This window comes from Leptonychotes weddellii, chromosome 7 (assembly GCF_054177405.1).
Source record: "Leptonychotes weddellii isolate Sample4059 chromosome 7, ASM5417740v2, whole genome shotgun sequence".
Lineage (NCBI taxonomy): Eukaryota > Metazoa > Chordata > Mammalia > Carnivora > Phocidae > Leptonychotes > Leptonychotes weddellii.
The window spans coordinates 44721282-44748943 of NC_138375.1; the positions used below are offsets into that span (position 1 = coordinate 44721282).

The 27662-nt window shown below is 39.4% G+C and overlaps 1 long non-coding RNA gene across 2 annotated transcripts in view; it reads left to right on the forward strand.

The window, feature by feature from the left end:
- The window catches only part of LOC145722596 (uncharacterized), a 373387-nt gene that overhangs the window by 263039 nt on the left and 82686 nt on the right, over positions 1 to 27662 (forward strand). For both annotated transcript variants that reach the window (XR_014146960.1, XR_014146959.1), the window contains one exon: positions 10177 to 10212. This is a non-coding gene — a long non-coding RNA (uncharacterized LOC145722596). The remainder of the gene's footprint in view (positions 1 to 10176; positions 10213 to 27662) is intronic.

Below are 27662 nucleotides of genomic sequence, written 5' to 3' on the forward strand. Positions count from 1 at the left end.
ATGTAAGGAAGTTCCTTTAGTTTACCTGTTTGTATGCTGTTTTAAGATCTCAGCTAAAGTTCAGTGTAGTGTTGTAATAAAGTACACTGCCTTAGGAGCGTTCAGCCTTTGTTTCTAATTCTGGCTTCGCCACATACTAGCAGTGTGAACTTGGACAAGTCAGCCTCTCTGGGTCTCAGTTTCCTCATTTGTAAAATGGGATTAATATTAGTACTTACTTCAAAAATGAGATAATTCTTGTGAAACACTTAGTAAAATGCAGGGCATATACATCATAGCTGCAAAAGGACCTGGTCTAGGAATGTTAATCAGCTGGTGACCACTTCTTCCTGTGCCCGTAGCAGACATCACTAATTGATCTCAGGCTTTTTCCTTCTGGACTTAGACTAGACCTCAGGATTAGGTCACATAATGATTTTTTTCCCCCGGGGGCAATTGCAATCTCTGAAAAGCATTTGCTACGAGAAGCTGCTAATGTACAGAAACAACCTTGTGGACTTTCTAGCAGCAGGAGAGATCCCAGTGAGACTTGAGGAAGAGCTTTTCCTATTTAGGATCCCAGTGGGATGTTATCAAGCAGGTCTTTGAAAACTTTCCTCTAGGGATTTTTGGGGCTATGGCAACAACAATGAGGATAATGCCTCACATTTTGAGCAGTGCTTTATAGTTTTCAAAGCACTTTCATGCACATTTTCTAACTTCATCTTCATAGCAACCCTGCCTGGCAAAGCAGAGCAGGCAAGAAAAATAGCATTTTTTTTTTTTTTTTTTTAAGTGAAAAGAACCCTAGAGACTTCGTCCAACCTCCTCATTTTATAGACAAAGAAATTGATGCCCAGAGAGGGTGACTTATTTCGGGTAAGCTACTTGAAGCCCAGACACTTGTGTTCTACTTCTTGGTATCACCTACTGTTCCTAGTAAATGCTTAATAAAGATTAGTTGAAAAAGGAATGAATGAAGGAATGACTCTATAAATGAAGGTAGTTTCTTGTGGCTAAATCAGGACCACTAGAACCACCTATCTGTGATCGGGGTGGCAGGGAACATTTCCCGCCAAACACCCTACCTTATTAATTGCCATTGCTTGTATGTTTACCTGGAAGTACCAGCAGGTACCACATATAAGAAATGGCTCAGCCCAGGTTTTGGCCTTTACCAGACGCTGTAGACTCTTGGGAAGGAAATACTATCATTTTGAGAAAAAGTGTAGGTGGGGAGTCTAAATTCCATAGTGTTGAGTTGGGGATGGGGAAGGAGCATTTGTTGATGATGTTTTTGAAATATTAGGGTCTTGAAGATTTAACAGCCTCATAATGTTGAAGTTTGCTTTACCTGTGGTTATAGTACTACCTGGGCCTCTTTTCTGAAGCTCTCACCTGTCCTACTTCTAGGACTAAGGGGATCCCACCTCATCCATGTTATGTATTTTCATAAGTTTCCCTTAGTGAGAAAGGGGTTCCATACATGGCTGATCTTATAGGAGAGCCTAATTTGGGTTGGTTCTGTGATACCACGGGGTCACATGGAAATAATGACAGTGCGGTGTCTGGGTATTTGGGATGACTAGACTAGCAACATGAATATTTTCCTAGGCACTAATATGAATTAATTCTCTCCTCTCTTCCTTTTGAATCGAATGCTGACTTTCCTAAGCACTCTAAGGAGGTACAGAATTTAAAGACCGTCAGGAAACAACAGTTGGGAGATGAGGCAAAACATCTACAAGTGAGGTAATTAAGGGATAAGTTGTAGATCTGACCAGGATTAAGATGGGGCAGAATTATAGCATTAGAAGTTCACTGAAGGAGTTCACTATGGGCTATAGCCTGGAATTTGAACTGGATGTAGAAGAACAATATCTATACTATTTACCTCATAAAGCACTTATTACATGCCAAACACTATTCTTAGTAATTTATAAATATTGATTCACTTAATCCTCATAACAAACTTATCAAATAGATACTCATCACCATTTTATAGGTGAGGAAATTCAAGTGGATGAAGCTTAAGTAACTCACCAAAAGCGGGGGTGGGACTTGAACCTAAGGCAGCCCAATGTCCAACATCTTAGTTATTACTGTGCTACCTCTCTCTTGGAGTAAGGAATTTGGAGGGCAGAGGACAGGGTAAAGGTGTGGGCAACAAATGAGGAAAGAATATTTATTTATTTATTTATTTATTTTTATTTTAATTTTTTTTTAAAGATTTTATTTATTTATTTGTCAGAGAGAGAGACAGAGCGCAAGCAGGGAGAGAGGCAGGCAGAGGGAGAAGCAGGCTCCCTGCCGAGCAAGGAGCCTGATGTGGCACTTGATCCCAGGACCCTGCGATCATGACCTGAGCCGAAGGCAGACACTTAACCGACTGAGCCACACAGGCATCCTGAGGAAAGAATATTTACAATGGGTACAGTGTAGTCAGGAGAACCAGCTGGGTTGGAGTATAGAGGTTAATACTGGGAATGCCAGCAGAGAATTATGAAAATAGGTAAATAGGTTTGGGTCTGATCATAGTTGGTGGTGATTAGAATAGAATAGAACAGAACAGAATAGAATCTGATAATAGATTTGTGGTGGTTTTAGGTTTTAGAATCCATGGATTCTTTAATATTCCTCCCTTCAAGAGGTGGAACTTGATTGCCCTCCTCTTAAGTATAGAGTGACTCACTTCTAACCGAATACAGTGGAGGTGATGGTGTGTGACTTCCAAGACTAGGTCATAAAGGCATTGTAGCTTCCTCCTCTTTGTCTCTTGGGTCTCACTTTGTGGGAAACCAGCTGCCAGAGTGTGAGGACACTCAAGAAGCCCTATGGAGAAACTCACCTGGTGAGGAACATAGGCGCCTGCCAACGGTCGTGTGAGCAAACCTTCTTGCGAGGGGTTCCCCTCGCGTTGGTCAGGCCTTCAGATTACTGTAGACCTGGCCAAAAACTTGACTGCAGTCTCATTTTGACAGCTTTTTCTGGATTCCTGAACACAGAAACTGGAAGATAATGCTTGTTTATTGTTTTAAGCTGCCAACTTTGGGGATAATTTGCTATATAGCAATAAATAACCAGTGCAGCCCTTGGTGCTATGTTGAGTTTAGACTTTATCTTATAATCCTAGCCCCATGCTTCATATCGAGTGCCTGGTTGATAAATGGGTCCTAAAATGAATTAAAGATGATAGGGAGCCACTGGACATTTTTGAGCTGGTGAACAACATGATGACAGTACGCTTTTAGAAAAATTAATGCAGAGTGAGTGGGCAATGAATTAGGGGTGGAGGACATTTGTGGTAGGGGGGCAATTCAGTCTGTTGAAATGACTTAAGCATGTAAGGGTTAGGTTTAGGGTGAGGGGAAGGAACAAAGCAAATACAAGTTCCTTGAGAGTCTGGCCTTTGCTTGTCTTTCTTTACCACTAGAGCCCCAGAGCCTTGCACAGCACTTGGCACATCACAGGCATTCAATAACGTTTATTGAATGAATGATTGAATGAGTGAGTGAGTAGGTGGGTGAATGAATTGGGTGAGTGAATAAAAAAAATAGAAATGTGGTGCTCCAGAAAACTTTGTTTCTACTTTTCTTTAGAAATGAAAACTCTCCAAAGATTCTATAGGCAATATGTCGAGTAGATCTCAGTGACCTCAAACTCTATTTTCTGTTTCTGTGATCCTGATTGGGGCCAGCTTGTTTTCAAAGCCCATTCTCATTCTGAAGTTGATTTTAAAATATTCCTTTTCTTTTCATATCATTCATGCCACAAACATTTACTGGGCATCTATAATATACCTGGCATTGTGATGGGCCCCAGGGGGAGAAGATGAGTGAAGGATGGTCCTGTGGTGCTTCAGTATTTCTTTCTCTGCTTTTATCTCTAGTCATCTCAGAAGTTTATTTTTGAAATAAAGATTCATTTTCTTAGTGGAATTCTTAAGTGGGGAGTGATGAGATGAATTCGGGCTTTTAGGAACTGCTTTTAGAACTTGTGGATGACTTCCACTGTTTGCTGCTCACCCTTGCTGATATGCCCTATTAATATTCAAAAGCTGTCACTTTATTTTATCTTTGTTCTTTAGTAGACTAGACTGCTGGCTGGGAGAACCTGGTTTGTCTGGGTTAGTCTTGTCAAACTGTTGGGTAGGACAAAAAGAGACATGGCTCAAGGTTGTTAGTGTTTTAAAAATTTGGGGGGAGTTTCTGCATATTTCTCTTGGTATCACACTCTATTTAATTGACTTCTGTTCCCTTTTCTTGTAAATAAGATTCAACATTGTTAGGAACAATCCCAGGCATGGCCTGCTGTTGAGTGGACAGTTGCTAGAGAGCACACAGTCTGGATTTAAGGCTGAGGAAAAGCCCTAGGGATGGCATTTATATATCAAGGCCATAGTCCTCTTTAATAGCAGTGACTGGAATGTTGTGTTAGAAAGGATTCTAATGTGTACTTGAGCATGGTAGGAAAGAGCAGTGTTAGTGACGGCTGCCCAAGGGCAAGGGTATGGGGACTTGCAGCAACTCTTTGGAGGAACTTTTGAAAGGCTGGGCATTCTTTTAGATGTTCCGGGTAAGAACCAGATGAATGGAGGCTAAGAAAATTTTCATTTCCCTTGACTAATCTTTTCTCCACCTCTTTATAATCTTCTCTTTCACTATTGCCTTTTCTCCCTGCTCCTGCTTCCCTGCTCTTTCTTCTCATGCTCCGATTATTTCTCCTTTTCTTCTCCTTCTGCCTCCACATACCTCTCTTTCAGCTGATTTAAAGCGTACCTCCCCACACCCACCCAGCTACACACGTTTGACATAGCTATGGCTCTTCTGGGCTAGTCTAAATATGTTCAGAACTATGTAGTGGTTCGGGTGACAGAGGTCAATAGCTTTACAACCCCCTAGGCTCTGTTTTGCCTCTAATCCCTCTGGCCTTGATATGCTGGCAGAGGTACTAAAGAGGCCAGGTCATTGGATTTGAAAGGCCACGGTCAAGTACATGGCCAAGAAGGAGCTCTCAACACGAGGAAGATGTACACACATGTAACCCTTTGCTTCCCCTCTCCACACTATACATAGACAGACAAGCAAGTCTCCCCAGAGCCTCTCTTCTCTCTGGTTCTTCTCATCAGAATTAAATTCACTTAACATTTTAAAAGAAAAAAAAATCTGAAAATATTCACATACTAGACTCTAAAGGAGGAACTGTGTTTCATTTACATTTGCTTTCCATTTAAGTCAAGGTGCGCATACTCAAAGCTGCTTCCTCTAGCAGAGGCAGACTCAACTATTATCATAATGCTTCCTTTTTTTCCCTTCTCCCCATTTGATAACCACATTTTACTCTTAAATATTTAGTTTTCTTTTATTCAATCTTTTAGGTTACTATATTGGAACAGAAGGGAGCGGGGAGACAGTCTTTTTTTCATCCCAGTTGATATTCATCTGTCTGCCTAAAATTTTTTTTCTTCCTTTTTTTTTGTCATTTACCACCATTTTGGCTGGTGGATATAGGTTTTTTTTTTTTTTAAACTCTAAGCACATTGAATGTCTTTAGGCTTGCATGTTAGACAGGAGACTGATAGGATAATGATGATGGAATGTTAAATGCTATCTATGTAAATCAGCTCCATCAATGGGTACAAGATTCAGCTACTTTAGGCCTTTTTTTCTGACATACATTTTCATTTTTTTTTTTTTTAAGGAGAATAATATTGGATTGTTATTAACCTACTTTAGAAGGATCTTTGTATTACCAGACACATTACTATTTTGCATAAAGTCATATTAAATTTTGGTATGATGTACAACATGATTTTCTCCTAAATGCTGCTTTTAACCTCCAAGCAGTTTCTTTTGTATTTTTGGTGGAAGATTGGTTTCTGATAGCCAGATCCCAATTGGGAAGTAGGAAGGAAAAAAATGAAGATCTTTACATGCTCTCTGCAAGCAGGGAAAAGCAACTTATATTTTCTCCACTTATTTGAAGTATGTAAATCACCTGGGTAGATTCTAAGAGTGATTATGTTTTGAGGTGATCCGTGAAACCTCTGCTTCATCTTTGGGTTCTAGAACACAGCCACTAAGAGCTAAGTTTGAAACAGGATTGGATTTGATCAAGGGCATGAGAATGGTTATCAATCTTGGTTGCAAGTAAGATAGGCTCTAACTCAAACCTGGTTATAAACTAGAATACATGAGGTTGCAGGGGGCCTCAAGGGTGGCCTGGAAGTAGGACCTCAAGAGATGCCATTAGGTTTCTGTCTTTTCTCCCTCCCCCTTTCCCATCTCTCTTTTCACATCTTCCTCTCCCTGTATTTTTTTTTTCTCACTGCCCATTTTTACTTTTCTCTCTCTCTGATTTATCTCTTTCCCTTCACCCCTCCCTCTCCATCTTTCTCTCTCTCCCCACATCACTCTCTCCATTTTCTCCCCTCCATCTTTCTCTCACCCATTTCTACCCACATCTCCCCCATCTTTCCGTCTCCCATTTTGTCTTTCCTCTCTCTCTCCTCGACCTCTCTCCCCTCATTTCTTCTCCCCAACTGCTCTTGCATTTGTCTTTCTCTCATCTCTCCTCCAACTCATTTTCTCTCTACCCCATCTGATTCTCTCTCCTCTACACCTTTCCCATCTCTCAACCTTTTCATACAGACTATGTAGCTGTTTCCTCCACATAGTGGGGGACATGGCACATGTGGCTCCAGTTTCACATGTTACCAGCTTGATGACTTCATAGCAAAAACAACGCTTCTCCCCTAGACTCCAGTTTATGTAAATTTCAGAGAAGTTTTTCATTAACTTGGCTTGGGTTACATGCCTACTTCTTGGAATTAATTCACTTACATCAGAAAAATAAGAAGATGCCTCATGTAGGTCAAATGCCTATCTCTGTGGCCAGTGGTGATGAGGGTAGGGGTAAGGTGTTAGGATTGGCAGCCCCATAATAATCACTTAGAGTAGGAAAGGGGCCTTCTATTGAGGAAATGGAAGTGTTATTAACAGAAGAAATAGGAGACAGACTCTGGGCAGACAAGAACAGCAGATATCTACCACAACCACCAAGACAGGGTTATGGAGAGAAGAGAACAGTTCTCCATACCACTATCTTGTTCTGGCCAGAAAATGTATTCTGGTAAGGGGGTAGGAGAGTTATATTTCTTGCTAGTGCATGTGGATTATCCTTTCTTTTTCGTCTTAGAGATCCTTCCAGCTGGTAGAAAAGACCCAGTTTTTAATCCTGTCAGTGACCTTTCCTCATTGTCACTTACGTCTTCTACCTCCCAGTCCATTTTAAGGGAATGCCTCAGGTGAGTCAAAAAAGTCACACATCTGCTACCCTTGGTCTCTTGCCCTAGGCTGTTTCTCATTCTAATTGTACTAACTCCACCCAGTTCCTTGGGGTTTCTTAATTCCCACAGCAGACATGAGCTAAACCCTCTTTATCCATGATTCAGCCTGAAACAGGTGGGCACATTCCAAAAAAATAAGCAAAAAACAGGAATAAAATAATCACAATTCAGGAAGGAATAATATAATTCAAGGACATTTCAGTATTGTAATGGGCAATTTGGGGGACTGGAGTGTGAAGGAGCATATTTAGTCTCATGGTGCATCAGCAGTTTGAACTGATTTACAGAGACAGAGATGGGGACTACAATAAGATGGGGAGAGAACAGAAAGTGAAGCCAGGAAGCCACTGACAGTCCCTTTGCTTTCTTTGCATTAGGCTGGAGGTGAATGTCCTTCACTCAGTATAAACAAGCCAGGAGTTGGGAGCTTGGGTGGGGAGAATGACAAGCACACCTTTAATTGGTATGGAAAGCATTTGGTTGGATTTACTTGCTTCAAAATGCCTTAACTTAAGAGAGCCAACCCCCGAAACGAGTTGAGGCCAATTCAATTTCTCCCTGATAAATAGAGCCAGGAGAGTTGACGATGTGCGTCAACGGAGAAACCAACCTCATGGATCCTTCTCAAGATGTTTATGGAAGGAGGTCATGGGGCAAGAGGGGAAACTGGGCTCAGAGGGTGGTGCTGAGAGCTCTATTTCCTCCACCAGGATGTTAATAGCAGTTTCTGGCTGAGCTTGTGGCTTGAGCTGCCCATTTTGGATTTGGCTGATGACTCTTTTGGGCAGGCTTTGCGCCTCTGCCTGTTTGTGTTAGAATGCGACACATGGACCCAGCAGTCAGCCAGGTGCCAACCATGTAATCTGACACCATATGTTCCCAAGTCAGGAGAGAATAGAACAGATTTTTTTTTTTTTTTATAATTTTGGAAGTAGGTTAATTACATTCATCTATATTTTCGGCTCTGAGGGTCACAGATGTGAAATTATTCCTGACATATTTAGGTGGTCATTCATGACCAAAATTATTAAGTATGAACTTTACCATTTACAAGATGGGGCAAAGAGAATATTCTTAGAGTGAGCCACAGCTCAAAAAGATATTTCCTTAGTCATTGGCATCACTTTTAAAAATGGATTTAAAGTGTTTTGAGGGGAAATCAGTGGTGCTCATTTTATCGGCATCCTTCTCTGCCCAGATGTTAGTTTGTTTGTGATATTTAGCTGTTTTTTCACTGGATATTGATGGATGGAGTCAGCTGTGTCATTTTTCTGTGGCTTTTTGTTCTTAAAGTTTAAGTATCAAAGCCAAACTTTTGACTAAAAAATGAAGTCTATTTGATTCAGGGCATTTAACCAATGCAAGCTAATGACAGTCTTTCACATGGCTAACATTTGTTGAGAGTTTAATCAGTGCCAAGAAGGTGCTGAGATGTTTACATGCAATATCTTATTCAATCCTTGAACAACTCATGTGTCAGGAGCTCTTCATTATTCTCATCTTATAGTTAAGATGTGGGATATGCCTGTTATCTTGCATTAGCCCTTTTAGGTGTGTACCTTACACTTCTCCACCCTGTTTGGGACCTAGAAGGCTGACAGATAAGGATCACATCCCCCACTCCCCTGCCCTCTGGCTTACTTTTGGGTTTGGCCAGTGAAGATCCCTGATAAGGAAAGCTTCTTAGCTTTCCTTAGAAAGAAGGATAGAGGGAAGAGAGTGACCTAGAACTAGAGTAGTTTGGATATAAACCCAACCTCTTTACTCTGAGTAAGCTACTAAGCATCTCTGTTCCTCAAATTTTTATCTCTGAAATGGAGATGAGTCTACCTATCTCTTGGGTGGTGGTGTGGAGGGTTAATTTAGATGCTGCATGGGAAACTAACTAACCAGATTTATCCATTGTAATGGTATGTTTTTCCTTTTCCTTTGCATTGTACAAGTAGTCTGTGGGGTGATATTTTGCAGCTAGAATGTGTTCCCTAATGCAGCAGATGCCCATATCCTGTCCAGATCCCTTAAGTCCACCTGGGTCGTCACCTGCATACAGTGTATTCTGCCATAGCTACTTTTGTCTTCTTTGCCCGAGGGAGTGTGCTTTGCCTCGGGAGGAGCAGGCCCGAATGCCAATATTTCCATTGATTCTTAAATTTTAAGTTTTTTTTTAATTCATAATTTTGCAAATTTCATAAAAATTTGAATTTTGTCAAATGCCTTCTCAGTGTATATACTTCATATGATTTCCCCCTTTGATTTATTAACATGGTGGATTATATAAATAAATCTCCTCATGTTGAACTCTCTTTGCATGGCCAGAGCGTTACTTTCATTGGCTGTTTGGTTGTCTTTGCTAATATTCAATTTATTTTGATGTCCATGTTAATAAGTGAAGTTGGTCTGTAGTTTCTTGGTGCAATTTTTACCAGGTTCAAGTATCAGTGCTATACTTGCCTTATAAAGAGAATTGGGAAGTTTTTCTTCTTTTTCTATTCTCTGGAACAAGTTAAATAACATTGGGATTATGTTTTCTTTGAAGGTCCAGTTTCTATATGAAATTATTTAGGCCAGCTGCTTTGTTTGCTGCTTTGTTTTCTTTTCTTTCTTTTTTTTTTAAGATTTTATTTTTTTATTTGAGAGAGAGAGAAAGTGAGAGCGAGTGAGCACGAGCGGGGAGAGGGGCAGAGGGAGAAGCAGACTCCATGCTGAGCAGGGAGCCCGACCCGGGACTCGATCCCAGGACTCTGGGATCATGACTTTAGCTGAAAGCAGCCACTTAACTGACTGAGCCACCCAGGCATCCTCTTGTTTTACTTTGTGGTAAGCCTTGATAATTTTTTTTTTTCTTCTAGGAAATTGTCCAACTTTTGTCTACTGGGATCACTTTGGTGAGTTGTATTTTCTTAAAATTATACATTTATTTAGGTTTTCAAATTTATTGCACAGAATTATACAAAGTATTTTCTAATGATGTTTTCAGTTTTGTTTGCTTTTCACTGTTTCTTACTTTGTATACTTGTGTTTTCTCCCATTTCTTTTTCTTGACTAATTGAGCTAGTGGTTTGTTTATTTTATTGATTTCTTGAAATACCAGCTTTTTAATTTATTAGTTTTACCTTTTTGTCTTTTCTAAACATTGTGTTTTGTTATTTGTTTTCTTCCTTCTGCTTTGTTTTGGTTTATTTTGTTCTTTTTCAAACTTCTGATTTGGTTGTTTAATGTATTTTTATTCTTTCATCTTTACTACAGATGCTTTAGTTGTATTTTATAGATTCTGACATATATAGTTTCTAAAATGATCACTATAATGTTTTCTTTATCACATATAAAATTTTCATGCATATTTGAGCCTCTTTCTTTTCTGTCCTGTCTGTATCATTTGTCCATCTTTTATTTTCTTAGGATCAAAAATTTTAAGTTATTGCAGTTTTAGTTAGTTTGTAAGAACAGTATTGATTTTTGTGTATTTCTTTTATAAATGACCACTTTATTAATGTTTTTCTTGTTTCTGTTTTTTGTTTATTCTTTTGTGTTTTCTAAGTGTGATATCACATATGCACATAATGACAAATTGTACGTTCATTCTTCCAATAATTGTATCTCTTATTTTGTTGATTTTAAATGCACTGGCTGGCACTTTTAGAACAATATTAAATAACAAATATAAAAGAATGTCCCCAGGAGTGGGGGGATGGGCAAAATGGGTGAAGTGGAGTTGGAGATACAGGTGTCATTATGCAGTGAATAGGTCACAGGGATAAAAGGTGCAGCGTAGGGAGTATCATGAATGGTATTGTAATACTGTTGTATGGAGACAGATGGTAGCTACACTTGTGGTAAGCATAAGCATAACATATAGACTTGTCAAATCACCATGTTGTACACCTGAAACTAATATAAAATTGTGTGTTAACTATACTTAAAAAAAAAAGAATGTCCCCCCTGTCATATTGCTGGCTTTAATGGGGATGCTTCTAGTGTTCACTAGTTAGTATGGTTCTTTTTTTTTTTTTTTTTAATATGATTCTTAATTTGGGGGGATATGCATGTCTTTTTTCAAAACGTAGGGTTTTTTTTTTTTATCTTGGAGATGGATTTAAATTTTAACAAATGCTTTTGACAGTTTTCTTGGTAATCATAGTTTTCTCCTTTGACTTATTTATATGATGAATTTCATTAATGGATTTTCTAAGATTAAAAAATATTTTTAAATTCCTGGAATGAATCAATATGCATAATGTACTGCTGTTACTCTCATTGTTAACTTTCTATTTAGGACTTTACATTAATATTTTTAAAGTTAGGTTGGTTTGCATGTTTTCTATTTGTAATATTTTAGTTGTCAAAAATTTAATTCTTAATGGATTTCTAATAGTCTATCACGTGGATATGCCACAAATTAATGTCACAATGATTCCTTTATATAGACATTTATTTTGCTTCTAGTTTTTCAGCATAGTAAATAAGTGACAATGAAGAGTCTTGTTAATCCCTGCTCCTCAGTCTCAACTCATTCACCACTTCCTAAGAGAATCCCTTCCTGACACTCTGACTACACCAGATCCTTCAGTTATCTGGAGCTGTCTTCACAGAGCTTGGTATGCCTATAATTTACATGGACTGTGTATTTAGCTGATTGCCATCTGTCTTCTCCTACTAGGTGGTAAGTGCCATGAAGTCCAGGATTGTGTCTGATATTGCATCTTTCAAGGAGCTCTGTGCCTGGCCCATAGTATGTGCTCAATAAACATTTTCTGAATACTGATTACCATCTATCTACATGCATTTACTTCCAAGGAGGGTAGGCTTATTACATAGAGGGAAATTTTAAATTTAACTTTATTTTCTGTGTATGTTGAGATAACATTTTGGTTGGAGCCGGGGATGAACTGGATTGTTTTCATAATAGAAGAGAGAGGAATTTGATTAGAGTTGAGATGGTGGAGAAAGGGTAGGTGGACACGAGTTAGAAAGGCTGTGATCTGTGAGAGGGAAGCTGAGACACAGGCCCTAGAGCTGGTGGTGAGGAGAGTAGAGTTTTGGAGAAAAGATTTTTCACGTGAAATGCCATACAATGGGATCTTTCTCTACAACTCTGAAGTCTTCAGAAAAGACTATTCAGCTTATCAAGTGCTTAGTCTGAACAGATTTCTTTTTGTTTTTTAAAAGATTTTATTTATTTATTTGACAGAGAGAGAGCACAAGCAGGGGGAGCAGCAGTGGGAAAGGGACAAGCAGACTCCCTAGTGAGCAGGGAGCCTGATGCAGGGCTCTATTCCAGGACCCCAGGATCATGACCTGAGCCGAAGGCAACCGCTTAACCTATTGACCCACCCAGGCGCCCCCTGAAGATTTCTTATGAAAATCATTTTTGTGAAGCTAAGACAGAGTTGGTTATTCAGTAAGTAAGTACAAAAATGATACTGTCATCTGAGTTTCACCAAGATTAAGTTTAACAGAGGGAAATGTAAAGCCCTCATATACATTAAAAAAAAAAAATCAGTTGTCCAAATAGAGGTTAGAGGAACACCTGCTTTTGATAACTTTCTCTTTGAAAACATGAACGATTATCTGAGTGCAACATGAACAATTTCTGTGTGGTCAGTATTAAAACTAAACCAATAAATGCAGTAATTAATTGGAGCACAGAATCTTAGTCAAGGTAGGTCATAGTTCTACTTTAGCCTATTGGTCAGACTACATTTAAAGTATTTTTTTCTAGGCCTTTACTTTAGTTTTTGGCAGACTTGATAGAACCCAGAATGCTACCTTGTAGGGAAGAGTTTGGGAAGCCATGGCCTAAAGAAATGTTTGAGGGGAGTTTAGTCTTAAAAAGAAAAAAATTTGAGGGCCACTTGTTGGCTGTCCTCAAACATGTTGAAGGACTGCTATGATGAAGAGGGATAGACATTGTTCTGTGAGATGCAGAAGACATATTTGAAACGATGGGAGATATTACAAGGCAGAAGATGTAGACTCAATATATGGAAAAGCTTTGTAGAGCAAACTGGACTACACTGCTGTTGGAAGAGGGAGCTTTCTGGATTTGAGGATTCTAGTAGAAGCTGCATGGCCATCTGTAGGAGAGATTGTAGAGATTTCTGCATTGGTTGGGCCGGACACATGACTTCTTCATTCTCTTTCAGTGGAGAGTCTATAAAAAAGGCTAGCTGCCTCACTGCTTGCACTCTTGTTACTAGCTTATTATCTACTTTACCCTGCAGGCTGTAAACTCTGTGAGGATGAGGGCTAAGTCTATTTTGTTCACACTGAATTACCAGGGCCTGGCATAGAGCTTTGTTTTCAATAGTTACCTGGTGAAGTAAAATGAATGGTTGCCATCCTAGGTAGCCAAGGCTACTGGAGCAGCTTAGCTCCAGTGGAACAAAGGAAATTAATCAAGGGGACTGGGTCAGTTGATTTTTGTCTTTCCCTGGACCCTGTCCTTTATGTGCCAGGTATTGAGCCAATAGGAGACCTTTTAGGTGTAGCCTTCCTTACTCCATTCATGAGTTGGCAGAGTGGTTAAGAGCACAGTTTGCAGAATCAGATTCCTTTGCATTACTTTCATAGAGTTATTATGAGGATTGCATTTGTGTGTGTGTGTGTATGTGTGTGTGTAGGCTGTTATAAATCATAAATTATTTTCTTAAAATTAAGCTGTTGGAAAATATAGGACACATAGTAGGGCTTTGAGTAGTACACATGATGGTGAATTCTCTCCCTATATATAGGAGCTTATGAAGAAGCCCTCTAAAAAAATTTTTTTTTTCTTCACACCAGAGAAGTAGAAGGCTGGATCTGAGTTCCAGCTTTGCCATAAGCTATGATCTTAAGCAGTTCATTGTTCTCCCTGGAACATCAGTAACATGGGTCTGAAAATACCAATCTTGACTACCTTGAGAATGAAATGAGCTAAAATATGTGGCAGGGTCTTGATAACTATGTAGAATAAAATGCATACTTTTAGTTCTATTATTGCTTATATCTTTATCCCTTGCCCCCAATACACATACTTTGTAGTGGGGACCTGGTTCAGCTACTGGTTTGCAGGAAAAGGATTTTCCCATGCTTCCAGGTTTAGCTCTTGTCATAATCCCTTCCTGGGAAGAGGAGGGTGGGGTGAGTACATCTTTTTTGCTTTAAAGTTGATCAGGATTCTCAGGTGTAAGGTCCTAGATCAGAAAGAAAAATTGCTATTTTGATTTCCACACTGTTCTTCCATGCCGTTTCTTCCTCAGTCCCTCTTGAAATTTCCCTAGTTCTCCTGTGGCATAAAGTGAGTCAGAATGGCAAATGAAACATGCAGGAGACATAAATTCCAGGCATAAAATATATATCAAATATACATCTATCAATTGGCTTTATGCTATCTGAGCTGCCCCCAGGGTGTCAGTGGATCAGGTGAATGGATTTCTGCCACTGTGGGTAATTCCGTAAGGTAATAGGGTGGGCCCTAATGCAGTGGAGAGGCAATATTCTCCCAGTTATATATCATGGTTTAAAAGGGGAATTTGTATATTTTGATTTTGCGAGTCAATGAAGTTGAATCCCCAAGGCACTCTCGTAGCTCAGGCTTTCTGAGGCTGTGGAGACGAACTGGCTCAAAGCCAGGAAGGCAGCCCAAAGAGAAGGAAGCCACCTCGACTCCAGAGGCCTGGTCCAGAAAGGCTCAGTCTTACACCTTCCCAGAAAGCTCAAGGTAGAGATAATTACCATATAAATGTTGTATATTTTCCCCATTTAATTGGCGAAGCTAAGTGTAATACCAAATAGTGAATTTGTCTAACCAAATGGGAAAAAAGAAATTTGGGCTATTTGAATGACTGGCAAAACCAAGTCAGAGGTGGTCAGTCAACTAGCTCTGCTTACTGTGATGATACAATGAAAGCGAGAAGAAAGATGGAAATGAAGAGAGAAACATGATGAATAGTTAATACTTATTGAGGTAACATTTTATTTTCCAGGTACTGTGCTTAGCACTTTCCATGCACTAATTTAATACTTTCTACAAGTTTCTGAGGTAAGAACTATGATTATCATTCACATTTTATGGTTGAGGAAATTAAGGCATGGAGAGGTTAAGCAACCTGCCCAAGGACCACCTAGTTATCGGTAGAGTAGGGATTTGAAACCCCTCTTAACCATTATACCATATTACCTCCAAAGGAGAAAAGCTCTTTCCAATTTGGGGAATGGTTTTCTAGGCTCCAGGAAGTCTGATGACTTAGGTTTAGAAAAGTTTGATTGGAAATGAGAGTATTAGAAATGTGCCTAGAAGCAAGTTAGTATTTCTTTTTCTTTTTTCTTTTTTTAAGATTTTATTTATTTATTTGAGAGAGAGAGAGAGCACATGAGAAGGGTCACAGGGAGAAGCAGACTCCCCGCTGAGCGGGGAGCCCGATGCGGGACTCAATCCTGGGACTCCAGGATCATGACCTGAGCCGAAGGCAGTTGCTTAACCAACTGAGCCACCCAGGCGCCCGCAAGTTAGTATTTCTTAATATGCTAATATGCTTAAGAATTGTTTCTACAGCTCTGCAAAATTAGTGGGAGGTAGGAAGAAACCTACTTTGACCTTACTTTAGATAAAATCTCTGTTGGCAAAATTCACATTTGGACTCAGCCCAAGCAGCACAGTTAGGAATTTGACTTGCCTTAGATTTAGGAGATTTTAAGATTCCAAAAATAGGGTCCTGTAGAAGGATGCAGACTTTAATTTGATTACTGAAGTGAGCTGTGCTAAACATTCCCTATCACTGAGGAGTCCCAAGTCTGGTACACCGTATGCATAAGTTAATAAACAGGATACAGCAAATGAGTACCTAATATCCAACCTCTTCCTGCTAACAGAACTCAGTTTTATTCAGGCAGTCACCCCTCCCCTATGCAGCCAGTTACCCCAGACACAGCTGATCTAAGTCTCAGATCCCAGGGGTAGATCTGATTGGATTTAGGGTAATCCAGTTCCTCTAGCTTGTGATTGGTTCAACAGTGGGCATATGACCTGATACTGGTTGAATCAGAATTGAGAGGAATTGGGAGAGGAGGGAGAGAGGTTGAGGTGTCTGGGTAAATTTTCTTCTATTTTAAGAGAAATGCTCAGAAAGGTTATCTTTTTCTTTACTCTGGAAATAGCTGTGTTTGTATAGTGATAACTATATATATATCTCATAGTGCTTTATAACTTTCTGGAAGACCTAACTAAAATCAGCTTAAAGAATATGGGTTATTTTCTAATTTATCATATAACAAGAAGTTCAAAGGTAGGACAGTTCCAGTGTTGGTTATAGGGGCACAAGTTCCCTTCCATCTTTCTGTAATGTGTATTGGTAGCTTTCTTTGTGGTGATAAGATGGTCATACCAGCTCCTGGAATCATTTCACACAGGAGAGGCAAGACTGTTCAGAGGCAGGAAATCGGGCAAGTTCCTGACTTTGTCCCTTTATATGAGTCTGGAAAACATTAGAAGGGCCAAAGCTGACTTCCCCTTACATTGCCAAGATTTGTTACATGTGCATTCTTCAACCAATTGTGGGAAGACAAATGGAATGACCATAATTGGCTTAGATAATTAACCACCAGATTTAGGAGGAGTTAATGAAGTACTCTGATGTCTCATACCTGAACAAAGCTGGGTTTCTTTGGAAAGGAAGAAGTGGGAGAGTGTAACTGTTGGATAGATAATCAATAGGGTCGGCCACAGCCTGCAACAATTGTCATCAGGCTAACGGTATGAATGAAGCCAACACAAGGATGACAGGGTGGGCAGACAGAAAGAATCTGAGTCCTTGATGACATAATGAGCTGCTGAATCAAACCAGGTAAGAAGCCTGCACAACTACCTGTGGACCTCCCGTTACGTGCCATAAATCTGTTTGAGGTTTCTGTAATTTAAAACTGAGATCACTAAACACAGATACAAGGTCCTTAATACACACGTGGTAATGAACAAATGAAAGAGTGAACAAATAAATGCATTTGAAGTTTATGCTCTAAGAATGAAAGTCTTTATCGTATCTGGCGTTAGAATGGGCAAATTTTAAAAAAGTAAGAATAAGTCAGATTTTGATATATTGAGAACACAGTGAATCCTTTTAACAAGACGATTTTTTATCTTATAAAATTGTTTTTTTTTTAAAAAAAAAACAGGGACTATCTGTGGTTATTATGGTTGAAAGAAAATTTCTGTAAATCAGGTATCTTCTGGATGGATACAAAGTGGGGAGATTAGATAGATATACTGGGAAAGAATTTAATAAAACCTTTATCAAATACTTGCTGAGTGGTTAGTGTGTGTCAGGCATTGTGACTGGCTTCAGGGATATAATAATGTGCAAGACGGACATGATCCTGGCTTTCAAGAAGTTTGGAGCCTGATATAACAATTATTTCTTCTATGTTTTAGATTCTAATAGATTCTAAACCAGTAGAGAACTATTAGTAACAGTTTTGTTTTACTAAAAATTATACTAATTGAATATGTAATATTTGCTGATTACATAGCACTTATGAAGAGTAGATATATAAATAAAATATTATGAAAATCATCAACATTAATAGATATCTACCATTGATTGAGGACTTACTATGTGCCATGCACAGTTCTAAATGCCATATATACATAGTCATGTACTTCTAATAATAATCCTCTAAGGCAGACACTATTAGTAGTCCTGTTTTGCAGAAGAGAAACTTGAAGCAGAGAGAGGTTAAATATTTTACTAAGATTACACACCTAGTAAGTTACTTAGCTGGGATTTGAACCCTGCTATTTTTGTTCCAGAGCCTATTTTCATAACCACTGCTATATGAGCATGGCATTTTATTTCCAGTGGTACAGATGTGAATCTGAGGCTCAGACAGTGGACATGATTCCCCCTCTTTACAGTTGAGGGAATTTGTACCTATCTCATAGGACATTCTAAGTATTAAATGAAAGAATATGTAAAAAGAATATGTAAAAATAAACCTAGTGCTTGGTATAGAGGAAGCCTTAAAAAATAGAGGGCTTTATTATTATAAATCTAGATCTTGGTTTTCTGGTCCAATGCTAGAGATTATCAGGAATCTCTGAATTCCTTAAACCCACAGTGTTTCTTTACCACACCCATTTCTTCTAAACCCTCCCAACATACAGTCCCTACTTGCTTTGCAAGTGTTGCAGGTGGACATTAGAAAAGGTGATGGAGACTCATGAATGTAAGTCAGAAAGTCATCTCTAATTGCATCAATTCACTCTTCTGAGAGTGGCCAAGGTTAGCATAAGAAATCCAGAATGACTGGACATTGAGTTCTATATCAGTTTTCAAAAAAGTTAGTTATCACAGAATGGTAGGATTGAAAGGGACTCGAAAGGACATGCAGTCTAAGCTCCTTCTTTGGAATCCTCACCAAGGGATACTTTCTGAAATTTGAATTTGGGGTTGGGGTATATATGAGATGTTTACCATTTTTCCATCACACAGAGAAAAACAAACCAGGTCAACAGAAAATAGCTTAATGAATTCTCACAAAGTGAACACACATGTGTAACCAGCATCCAGAGAAGAAATAGAACTTTTCCAGCACCCCAGAAGCTTTCTTTGTGCCCTCTCCCAGTTACAAACCCTTCAAAGGCAATTGTTATTCTGACTTTGATGCCACAAATCAGTTTTGCCCATTTCTGAACATAATATAAGTAGAATCACACAGCATACACTCCTTGTGTCAACATAACATCTGTGAGAATTATCCATGTTGCATAAGGCTATGGTTTCTTCTTACTCATAGCTATGTAGTTTTTTGTTGTATGGCCATATACAATTTATTTACCCATTCTTCTGTTGATGAACAATTAGGTTTTTTCCAGTTTGGTCTATTAATTACAGTGCTTCTATAAACATTCTTGGACATGTCTTTTGGTGAACATTTGTTTCCATTTCCGTTGGGTATATACCTGGGATTGGAATTACTAGGTCATGGGAATGCATGTTTTTGGCTTTAGTTGATGCTGGGCAATTTTCCAGGATGGTTTTGCAGTCTAGAAAGATTTAGTTTAACTTTTTAGAGGGCAAGACTTAGTGGGAAACATTGGAAGCCCCATTGTAAGTGGTGCTATATCTGGGCTGAAGCATCAGAAGCATCTGGTTAATAAATTCATTGGCTCAACATATATTTATTGAGCACCTACTATGTGCTAAGCCCTATGCTAGAGGCTCTAAGGCTTTGAAGACCTTATGGTCTAATGAAGAGAGAAAATTTAAACATATAATCCCAGCACTATATTTACAAACTGTGATAAGTACTATGAAGGAAAAGTACAGGATGCGATAAGCCCAATAGACTAGAGTCCTCCCCCTTTTTTTCCTTCCTAAAGGGAAGAAAATAAAAAAAAAAAAAAGAAAAGCAACCTACCTCTAACTGTAATAGCTTTAATTGTGAACCAGCTTCTAAGCTGTCAGATCGGAACCTAATTAATCACCGAGGGTGATATGGAATTGATGAATTGCTTTGGTGCTCTTTTACTAGTATAAATCTTTGATTTAATGATTGCTGCTCTCTGATTCATACTGTACTACCCCAGTGATCAATATGCATGATAAATGGCTGATTTTCAAGAACCACCCACTTGCTAATGCTCCTTTACATATACAGTGTATGTATATATGAATTAGTACACAAGACGGATTTCTGACAAAGAGGCAGAGGGTGAGGTAATATTATGGGTTGAAGCAGAGGAGGGGCACAGTGGGTGAAATGAATGGAATTTGCTAATAGCAGTTGGAAGGAAATTTTCAGAAAGGGCAAAATAAAGCACTCAGTGGGAGAATCCTTCTCCATTTACTTTTTACCAGTCTCCTTCAACTAAGTCTTCCAGGTCAAGGATTTGATGTGGCTTTGGAGGAGACTTACTATCCAGAGCTCCTTCAGAATGAGAAATTCATTGTAGGATAAGAGCTATAGATAATTTACTAGCTATGGATTTCTTTGCTTCATTACAGAGTTTCCATTGCTGAGGGGGAGGGGCAAGCGGGTGGGAGGTTGACTGTGGTTTGCAGCAGTCCATGAAGACCTGTTTTGTGGTTTGTTCATTCAATCTAGAACTATTTATTGAGTACCTGTCATATTCCAAGCCCCAAGCTAGGTACTGGAAATACATTGGTGAGTAAGATAAAATCTCTATCCTCAGGGAACTTTTTATCTAGAAGGATCAGTGGGCTACTAGAATCTTCTTTTGGTCCAGTCGATATGCACATGCTATACTTCACCCTGGTGTTTTTGAGATACCTGTTTTCTAATTTCAGAGAATTATCTTGAGGCCTCTCTTACCCTCTCTGTCTCTCATAACACACATAAATTTTGTGATTCAGTTTTCTCATCTCTCAAACCTTGCTCTCTCAAATTTATTAGGGAAAGCTGGATTTATGCAGTGTAACTGTGAATGAGGCCAGTTCTGATGTGATTTTTACAGAAACCAGTCTCTTTATTCTCATGCTGTACATATGACACCAACTGAATAGTGAACTATTACATAAATATAAGATGTTTTGAATTCCCAGTGACTTCTCTGGAGGACATAATCTAAGAAATCTTAAAAGCTTTCTGTTGCATAATCATTTTTTTGCAAGAAGTTGCAAAAACTTAAAGACCCATCGTTGAGATTATGGTCAATGAGATAAAATGATTCAAAATAATTATGTAATTATAGAGTCCTCTGTTGATATGAAAATAATTTCACATTATATTATTGAATTAAAAAAAGTTAAAGAATAACATGCATAATTATGATTGCTGGTAAATATTTGTCAGCAAAGAAATCACTGGATTTTTGTAGCTGTCCACTACTTCTCTATAAGCAGAAAGAGATGAATGGAATGATGCTTCCTATAGTGTTAACAATGGTTATCTTGGGGTAATGGAATTTCCAGTGGAAAAAAAAAAGTGTTTTTAAAAATGTGTGTTCTAAATAGGTTGATATTTTTTTATAATGAGTGTGATTTATTTATATAACCAGAAAATACGAACTATTTTAATTTTTTTAAAAAAACACTGTTTTGAGTAAGAACAGTTTCCATCTGTTCAAAGGGAGGCTCGAAACCTCTCTTCTGTGGGATTTGATCTTCCTCAGTATGGGAGAGAATTAAGAGAAGCAACTCCTGGGCAAGCTGTAGCTTCTCTTTTCACAAGGCCTAGAGGGCTGATTCCGTCAAAGCCCCCTTGGAGAAATCTTAGTGATTCTGCATTTCTCCTCCTGGGAGCTGGTATGCTCTCCCTCTCCTGAAACTAGGGGATTCTCAGATTTATTACTATTGTGGCTTTTCCTCCCCTCTTACCCATTTCACCCAGGCAGATTTCTTGTTTTATCTGGCACCCAGTAGAGCTCTGCTGAGCTGAGGGCCTGTCTTTCCCACCAATCCTCATCCAATTAATTGATAAAAAATTAATAATTTAATTTTAGTGATGGGAATTATACACCATTCTCCAAGCTCCCACTTCAGTAGGCGTCCCAGAGCTGGCTCATACAGACAAGCACCTGAAGCAAAAGGAAGGAACATTTTTTTTTTTAATATTTTAAGTGGATTTGGCCACTTGAGCATCTTTGATTGGAGAGCAGGTGAAAGAACAGGAGGCACAGAGCAAAAATGGTCCCCCTAGAAATCAGGAGGTTGAAAGGAAATTGGTAGGGAAAAATCACATTTGTTCCCACTGTGCTTGTGGATATTTTTGGGACTTTTGCCAACCTACTTACTTATTTTAACCCTGAACTGCATATATGTGACACAACTCCACTGATTTTGGATTCATTTAAAAGTAGGAGCTCTGAACTCAGACAGTCTTCACTAGCTATGGGACCTTTGGCTTCAGTGTTTTCATCTGTAAAATTGAACTAATAAGACAACCTTCCTTGTAGGGTTGTTGTGACGATCTGTGAGATTATGCACTCATAGCATTTAGCCTAGTATTTAACATTTAACAAGGGCTCAAAAAGTTCTAAGAATAGTAATGACTATTCCTTCTGCAAGTCAGCACTAGTGATTATTTACATGGAGGCTGAGCTAAAATTTATCATGTTATTAGAAGAGGATGTTTCTTCTTACATTGTTAGTCTAAGAAGGAAGACTTCTTTGAAGAAATTTGCTGTTTAAAGCAATGATGTAATATAACCGCAGTGGTTAAACAACTCAGAATAGTTTTCAGCGCCCCTCATGTGTCTTATAAACCCTGCTTACAAGCAGCCGGCATAGAAATTATTATTATTTTTAGGTAGTTATCCACCTATGCCCTCTGCTGCATATTCTGTCAATACTAATTTGAATTACTACAAGTTTTAAAATATTGCTTTATTAAATATGTTCTCAAAATCAGATGTCTACTTAAATCAAAGGAACCTTTACCTATTTTGAACAAATTGGTGGAGTTTCAGTGTACAATAGAGTTGCTAATTTAGACTGTATTAAAATTATATGAGTATCTGAATTAAACTCTTTTTTGAGTTTTATTCATATAAATTCCATGGCATGAAAAGCCATGACATTATTTGTAAGCATCTTCTTTCTCCTTTATTCCACAGTAAACCCATAGAGATTAGTAATTGCCCACTTATCTTTTTATTTATTTGTCAGAGAGAGAGAGCACAAGCAGGGGGAGCAGCAGAGGGAGAGGGAGAAGCAGGCTCCCCACTGAGCAAGGAGCCTGATTCAGGACTGGATCCCAGGACCCTGGGATCATGACCTGAGCTGAAGGCAGACACTTAATGACTGAGCCACCCAGCCGTCCCCACCCCACTTATCTTTTTATCACACACAGCACACACACCATTTGTAGACTTGTGTATGGTGTAGAGTAGATGCTCAATAAATGTTGAATGAATGATGGTCAAGAGTTTGTGGGAACAGGTATTTGTAGGGCTGGCTAAGGGGAAGGTGGTCTTAAACATGAGCATTTCATGTCTGCCTGCTTTTATCTCCTACAAAGATTATAAAGTCCTTGTGCTCAGTATGTGTTTTGCATTTCTTCTGTGCCCTTTCTGACCATGTCTAGAGTGGTAGAGATTTAGTAAATACTATTGAATTGGGCCAAAGTAGAAGGCGGCAGAAGTAAAATAGGCTGCTATTGATCTTAAACTGAGAAAGTAATTGCTCTGATTTAAGACCCTCGATAGAATTTTTGTGAGCCTTCCTGGCTTCCCAGTGCATGGAAACAAAAGGTGATTGCCCATGGAAAACTGGTCAGATCAAGAGAGAGTCTTATCTCCCCCACTTTTTGCACAAAGGATTGTGACTTATTTAAGAAGGTCGTCTATTGACACACAGTTTGGATTTTATAGCTAACTGCCATATTTTCTTAGACTCTACATCCAGCTGTGGAAGGACCCTGGAGCAGTTACCTGGGTAATTAAATTTACCAAGCTTCTCCTCAAATGGAGATAGAGGAGAGCGTAGGGGGAAACATTTGCTGCTTTTCCAAACTGAGATTTCTCTGCTTGTAAAGCAGAATGAAGCTACAAGCTCAGCCTCTTAGACCCAGGCTGACACTGACTCTGTCATTGGAGGGACACTGAATTTTCCCTCCCAGCTTTAGGTGGTATGTTGGCTTGACTAGGCTTCTCAAAGCTTTGTAGCTAGGAAGATGGAACTGGGGAACTGGTAGGAGGACTTGAAGGAAATTTGAGGAGAGTGGGGTCATTGAATAGCTTGATAAGAAGGGTTCTTCCTCAGTAATTACGGGGAAGGAGGCTGCTCCAAATCCCACCATAAAAACCGTATTCTGTGTAATAAGGAGAGGCCATTTCACTCATGAAAAGTAGCCAAGAATAGATAGACAATGGGAGAGAAGAACATTAGAAGTCAGTCCTTCAGGATGTTTTTATTTCCCCACTCCTGGAGAGGAGTTAGCGTGGAAGAGTTGGGTGAGTGAAGAAGCTACCGAATTGGATACCAACAGCTGAGTGCACATAGCCTCTTGAGCAGCACAAAGCTCACCAGCCAGTGTAGCCTTTATGACAGCTGCAAAAGCAATGGCTACATAAACTTTCTCAAGGAGGGGAGAAAACGGAATGAGAGAGACATTCTTGCAGTAAGAAAAACATAATAAATCCAAGAGCTACACATAGCCTGGGGGTTTTTATGACCATAGCCAGGCATGAAGGAATGACTGAACTTAACTAAAGCTGTTAATTACCTGGGTGAGATCAAAAGCCCAAGTAAGGGAATATATTTATGATGCACCTTACAAGATATGCTTCAACTTCTTACTTTTTTTATTAATTGGTTTGATGAAATAGATTTAAAGAGCCTGAGCAGAGCCTTTTAAATCATATTCCATATTGATCTAATGAAATAGTCAATAAATTTACTAACATAGCCCCTTTCCTTTGTACAGTCTGGAGGGAAATGCTTCACTGAATGGTTATAACTCAACTCCGAACCTCACTGCTATTCCCACAGTGACTCATAGAGAGCAGGGGGATGCTGGGAAAATCTTTCAGGCCATTTGTGGGAGTGCTTGAATAAGTGGCTTAACACCTGTTACAGACTACTCACCACCCTCTATCCTACCCCCACTCCCAAGCCCTTTGGCGCTTCATGGCAGACTTGACTTGAGCTGGCCAGTGTTGGGGTCCTTGTAAATTCTATGCATAATTTACCAGATTTACTTATGTGTGCCACCATCTGTTATAGCCCTGATTCTGGGGCTTCAAGACTCCAGTCATATTTCAGAGCCTTTGACTTTTATTCAGTTGTCTCTCCAGTTCTGTAAATAGTGACAAAATGAGGTTCTGTCGATAGATACAATATAGTGTGCTGGGGTAAGTAACGGTTCTACAATGAAGATTCCTTAGTCTCTCAATAAATCTGGACTAAAGCATGGGAAACTTTGAAAAAGTAGTTTCTTTGTGTCCCTTTTCCCACCTTCTACGGCGAACCTAGATGGCAGAAAGCGTGTGGATAAGGGGTCTCTTATGTGATTTTTTTTAGACACTGACATTTCAAAGTTCCTTCCATTGAGTGTGGAATGGAGCAAGATTTTGCATTTGCCTTATAGTCGCTAGTCCCAAAGGTAGGCCTAAAAGCAATGTTCTGGGGACACAGTTTCTTTGCGCTTGGGTGTCAAGTCAGCACCGAGTTGACAGAATTTGAAAATCCTTTTGAAGATCCCTTAATGTGCTTATACAGGACAGTTAATGATTTTGTGCTTACAATTCTGCAAGTAATTCTTGTAAGTATGAGAAAGACTGCAAAAAGGAACAGGAGCAGAGTACGTATCCAGCTCTGAGGAATTCAAAACATTCTATCTTTAAAATCCCCATCAAATTCATAGCTGTGACTGGGGGATGTGTTGGAGTTCCCAAAGCCAGCCTGGCTGCCTACAGGTTTTAGTAGACCCTATTTTAACCGACTGAGCCACCCAGGCGTCCTGACCCTATTTTAATATTAAGCCACTCTACCCTTAATGCAGTGTCATTGATTTAGTTGTGATTGTGAGGCTTAAACTGGGAAGTGGAGTCTCATCTTGGAGGACTGGGGTGTTGGGAGGGTGGTAGGTCCAGGCTGCAAAATGTGCAAGCCTACGTAAAGTTAGGCCTTGATGCAGTTTCACTGTACTCCACACAGGGTGGTTTGTGGATGTAAAGTGACTTTAAAAATTAAACACCATGGTGAATTCAAATGTTGAACTCATTCAGAGTGAAGGAGAAACCTGTGTAATTGAGGCCTTTCTCTCTCCTTCTCCTTCCCCTCCTCCCCCTCATTGTATCTTCAATTATCTGGGTAATTTGGTCCTGAGGGCATAAATTCCTTTATAACTCAAATCCATTATGCAGAGAAGAGTCATCAGGAAATTACTCAGATTGCATCCCAGACGCAGTGTCAAGGTTTTGGAGCAGATCCGGCCTTCCATTAGCGCTGCGCTGCTCTTGATTTTAGATCTGAGCCTGGAGGCTGGACATCCACGGTTCTTCCCTTTGTCCCTCTTTGTTTCAGCGAGAGCTGCCTGTAGGGAAGCCCCGTGCTGGTACTGGCTGGCGAAGGCTTCTCTCCCCCCTAGGCCACTGTGGCTGCCAGCTTCCCTTGGACGGTATAGACACACTCATTTCAGGCCAGGGAGAGCTGTTGCCAGGCGGGCAGGCATATGTTTCCATCTTGTCTCGCCATCGTCAAGAGCCAGGGACCCAGGCCTTTTAATTCCTGTAAACCTCAGGCCTTCTGGTGGAGAGCTGGTTTTCATGTTTGTGCCCTGACAGGCACTGTCTTTTTGCTGTCGGTGGTCTGTGAGCTGTCTGCCTTTGGGTTTACAGGCGCTCCGTTGCAAACGCAAACATTTTTGATTTAGATTTTGGAAGAGGACACTTTAGTGTCTGGCAAGCTCTTTTATCTGGCTTTATTCTTTCTAGATTTCTGGTTTACTGGGGATACTTTTTTTTTTCTGTGTGTATGTGTGTGTGTGTATTTTCCCTCTTGTTCTTTTTTGTTGCCATATAGTGGTGGCCCAGAGGAAGGCAGCTTGGATGTGTCTTGGATTTTTGGTGTTGGCCAGAACTTGCGTGTATTGCATTTTATCTGTCTCCCCTCACAGTTATGTAAACACCCTGAGAACAGAGATTTTTGTCTATTTCCTGTTGTATCCCCAGTGTCTGGCATTGTGTTGGGCACATAGTAGGTGCTCAATAAATAAATAATGTGAGTGAATGAATGAATGGTCTCTGATTCTTCTCCCTCGTTAGGAGCTTTGTGATTTTATGCAAGATAATTTTTAAACATGTCATTTCTCAGTTTGTCACCTGCAAAATGGTTGTAAAATGTATTAGGCCATTTAGAAAGTATCTGGCATAGTACTATTTTCAATAAATTTTAAACGCTCCCTCTTCTCTTGTTTGTCAACCTTAGGGTGAACTCTTCAAGAACAAGGATCTAGTTTTATTTTCCATATCCAGGGCCTAGCACCGTCCCTACACATAGTAGGCATTCAATAACTATTTGTTGAATGAATGAATGAATGAATGAGTTTAATTCTCCATGTGAATAAATGAAATTATTGAGATCAGGCCCAGAGAAGATATCTTTCAGTTGTGTTTCATTCTTGTATCTCAGTTTCCATGCAGGGGAAATGAACTGAGAATTCTCCACAGATCATCTGGATCTGTGGATTATGTGGACCATTTGAAATGGAATTTTATTCTGTAATTTTCTTTTCAGCCAAGAAAGACTATTCATAGGACAAAACCCCAGGTAATTTGTTGGCCATAATTCTTTACACACTTATAAGGTTTTATGCTTTATATGTAATTTTTGCACATTTGTAATGTTAGGTTATTTAACCCGCTCTGTGAGCTAAATACACTTGCTACTATTATACC